At 48.8% G+C, this 3,991-nt stretch overlaps 1 long non-coding RNA gene across 1 annotated transcript in view; it reads right to left on the bottom strand.

The window, feature by feature from the left end:
- Window positions 1-2,065: 2,065 nt before the first annotated feature.
- LOC135529891 (uncharacterized) overlaps window positions 2,066-3,991 on the bottom strand; it is a 4,720-nt gene continuing 2,794 nt past the window's right edge. Inside the window, exons 2-3 of the long non-coding RNA XR_010453757.1 lie at window positions 2,959-3,125; window positions 2,066-2,255 (exon numbers count right to left, since the gene is read on the bottom strand). This is a non-coding gene — a long non-coding RNA (uncharacterized LOC135529891). The remainder of the gene's footprint in view (window positions 2,256-2,958; window positions 3,126-3,991) is intronic.

The following is a 3,991-nucleotide window of genomic DNA, read 5'->3' as shown; positions in this document are numbered from 1 at the left end:
ATATTCAGACCTCATTCACTGTGGAGACCTCTGTCTATATTCAGACCTCACTCACTGTGGAGACCTCTGTCTATATTCAGACCTCATTCACTATACTCACTGTGGAGACCTCTGTCTATATTCAGACCTCATTCACTATACTCACTGTGGAGACCTCGCTTATATTCAGACCTCCTCTGTCTATATTCAGACCCCGCCCCCTTTCCTCTGGCTAGCCTGTCTATATTCCGCCCCCTTTCATGTGGAGACCTGTCTATATTCATATTGGAGACCTCTGTCTATTCAGACCCCCTTTCCTCTGGCTAGCCTGTCTATACCCCACCCCCTTTCACTCTCAGCTAGCCTGTCTATATTCAGACCCCACCCCTTTCCTCCAGCTAGCCTGTCTATATTCAGGCCCCGCCCCTTCCATCTGGCTAGCCTGTCTATACTCCTCCCCTTTCCTCCGGCAAGCTGTTCTATATTCAGACCCCGCCCCTTTCCTGTTTCCCTTTCCACTCCCAAAGACCTTCTCTCCCCCTCATTCACCTCACAGACCTCCCCAGACCCATGACCCCGTGTGCAGACATGAGATCAAGCTCCAGAGATCACAGGGGTGGGGTAAGATCAGCCTGTGGAACACAGAGCCCCATACCAACTCCTTGAACCTCTCCCCTTCCCCTGGTCTGTGTGTATTCAGACCTCATTTACTGTGTGTGGTGTATTGACCTGTGTGTGTGTGTGTGTGCAGGGGCACTCTTGCAGAAACCTCAGCCCAGGGAAATTCAAATGAGGGAGTAACAGAGTGAGAACAAGAGAAAGAGAGAGAGAGAATGAGAGAGAGAGAGAATGAGGGAGAGAGGGGAGAGAGAATCGGAGAGAGACAGACAGGGGGGAGAGAGAATGGGAGAGAAAATGGGAGAGAGAGAGAGAGAGAGGGGAGAGAGAATGAGAGAGAGACAGAGAGAATGGGAGAGAAAATGGGAGAGAGAGAGAGAGGCGAGAGAGAAAAGGAGAGAGACAGAGACGGGGGAGAGAGACCTCATGGGAGAGAAATGGGAGAGAGAGAATGAGAGAGAATGAGAGAGAGGGGTTGCTGAGTTGCAGGTTTGCTAATGTGTAGATCTGAAGAGATTTGCAGAAAACATTTTTACTCCTCTTCCCTCTCTCTCTCCCTCTCTCTCTCCCTCTCTCTCCCCTCTTGGTGTATCTGTTAGTTCAGTTTATGGCATTAGCGTTACGAGCGGTTTGTGTGTGTGTGTGTGTGTGTGTGTGTGCACATGCTGATTAGAATCAGTTCTCCACACACTCACACACACGTCAACACAACACGAACAGGGAGATGGATGTTCTGAATGTTTTGACCAACACAACACCCTCCCTTTAATGTCTCCTTCTCCCTCCCACACTCCCTCCCTTTAATGTATCCTTCTCCCTCCCACTCCCTCCCTTTAATGTATCCTTCTCCCTCCCACACTCCCTCCCTTTAATGTCTCCTTCTCCCTCCCACTCCCTCCCTTTAATGTCTCCTTCTCCCTCCCACACTCCCTCCCTTTAATGTCTCCTTCTCCCTCCCTCCCTCCCCCACCCTCTCTCCCTCCCTCCCCCACCCTCCCTTTAATGTCTCCCTTCTCCCTCCCTCTCTCTCTCCCCTCCCTTTAATGTCTCCCTCCCTCCCTTTAATATCTCCTCCTCCCCCTCCCTCGTTTCCTCCCTCCCTCCCCCCTTCCTCCCTACCTTTAATATCACCTTCTCCCGCCCTCCCCTCGTTTCCTCCATACCTTTAATGTCTCCTTCTCCCTCGTTTCCTCCCTCCCTTGTTTCCTCCCTACCTTTAATATATCCTTCTCCCTCCCTCCCTCCCTCCCTCGTTTCCTCCCTACGTTTAATATCTCCTTCTCCCTCCCTCCCTCCCTTGTTTCCTCCCTACCTTTAATGTCTCCTTCTCCCTCCCTCCCTCCCCTCGTTTCCTCCCTACCTTTAATATCTCCTTCTCCCTCCCTCCCTCCCTTCCTCGTTTCCTCCCTACCTTTAATGTCTCCTTCTCCCTCCCTCCCTCCCTCCCTCGTTTCCTCCCTACCTTTAATGTCTCCTTCTCCCTCCAGGTTCAGTATGATGCCCTGGTCTCCATCTTGTTTCCCGCTGCCAAGAATCATCCAGCTCTCCAGACTGTCCGAATCAGAGTCCGATCCAGACTTCGCTCCGGATTCTGAGTCCAACACCACCACCGAGTCAGAGTTCACACTGGAGCTCCTCCTCTTTGGGGCGGGGTTTCTCTAAGGGGGACGGACAACGTAATAAATGGATGACTGTTCATGATGCAGCACCAACGGCTAGATAATCAGAACCGGCGTGGAGTTGGTTGTGGAGCATGCTGCATCTGGGTCTGGGGTACTGCCACCCTAGGCTGCCTTTACATGGGCAGTCCAAATCTGATATTGCCACTTCATTGCTCCTTTGACCAATCACATCATTTTTCAGAGCTGATCTGATTCTAGAAGGGGTTGGTGTTTCTAGAGATCAACACTGTCCCAGGGGGGGTCGTTATGTTACTGTCTAGAAGGGGTTGGTGTTTCTAGAGATCAACACTGTCCCAGGGGGAGTTACTATGTTACTGTCTAGAAGGGGTTGGTGTTTCTAGAGATCAATACTGTCCCAGGGGGAGTCGTTATGTTACTGTCTAGAAGGGGTTGGTGTTTCTAGAGATCAACACTGTACCAGAGTCGTTATGTTACTGTCTAGAAGGGGTTGGTGTTTCTAGAGATCAATACAGTCTCAGGGGGAGTCGTTATGTTACTGTCTAGAAGGGGTTGGTGTTTCTAGAGATCAACACTGTACCAGAGTCGTTATGTTACTGTCTAGAAGGGGTTGGTGTTTCTAGAGATCAATACCGTCTCAGAGGGGAGTCACTATGAAGATTTTTGGTACAACGTAACGTGGCCACGAGGAACAAGCCGAAGACACACTCTGTCGCCGTACCTGTTGTCCCGGGGTCGAGGCCTGCAGGGGTCCTTTCTTTAACCTCCGACCTTTCAAGCTACACACCCCGTCATCCTCCTCCGTGTTGTCTGACACAGTGATGACGTCATCTTGACTCGAGTCGATGACTATGACCTCCTGGAACAACCTTTGACGTGTGGGGTCACCTTCGGGAATGATAGAGGAGAGTTATGGGGCTGTTGTTTTTTTCTGCCACGCAGGAAATGGACAACAAAATAATAACTGATAAACCCGTTGCAACAATGATTATGCATCTTAATTAGGCCTATAGAGGATCACGTATTTATAACCAACCGCTCAGGGACCTCGATTCAGTCCGGCACTGTGAACCCCAATGAATGAATAAATATATATGTATGATGGGACTAGAATGTTGGAACTAGAATGTTGGAACTAGAATGATGGAACTGGAATGTTGGAACTAGAATGATGGGACTAGAATGATGGGACTAGAATGATGGAACTAGAATGTTGGAACTAGAATGTTGGAACTAGAATGATGGGACTAGAATGATGGAACTAGAATGTTGGAACTAGAATGATGGGACTAGAATGATGGGACTAGAATGATGGGACTAGAATGATGGGACTAGAATGTTGGAACTAGAATGTTGGCACTAGAATGATGGAACTGGAATGATGGGACTAGAATGATGGGACTAGAATGATGGCTCTAGAATGATGGCACTAGAATGATGGCTCTAGAATGATGGGACTAGAATGATGGGACTAGAATGATGGGACTAGAATGATGGGACTAGAATGATGGGACTAGAATGTTGGAACTAGAATGTTGGCACTAGAATGTTGGCACTAGAATGTTGGCACTAGAATGATGGAACTGGAATGATGGGACTAGAATGATGGCACTAGAATGATGGCACTAGAATGATGGCACTAGAATGAAGGCACTAGAATGAAGGCACTAGAATGATGGAACTGGAATGTTGGAACTAGAATGATGGGACTAGAATGTTGGAACTAGAATGATGGGACTAGAATGTTGGAACTA

This window comes from Oncorhynchus masou, unplaced genomic scaffold (assembly GCF_036934945.1).
Source record: "Oncorhynchus masou masou isolate Uvic2021 unplaced genomic scaffold, UVic_Omas_1.1 unplaced_scaffold_1205, whole genome shotgun sequence".
Lineage (NCBI taxonomy): Eukaryota > Metazoa > Chordata > Actinopteri > Salmoniformes > Salmonidae > Oncorhynchus > Oncorhynchus masou.
This window is presented reverse-complemented; position numbering and strand designations above follow the sequence as displayed.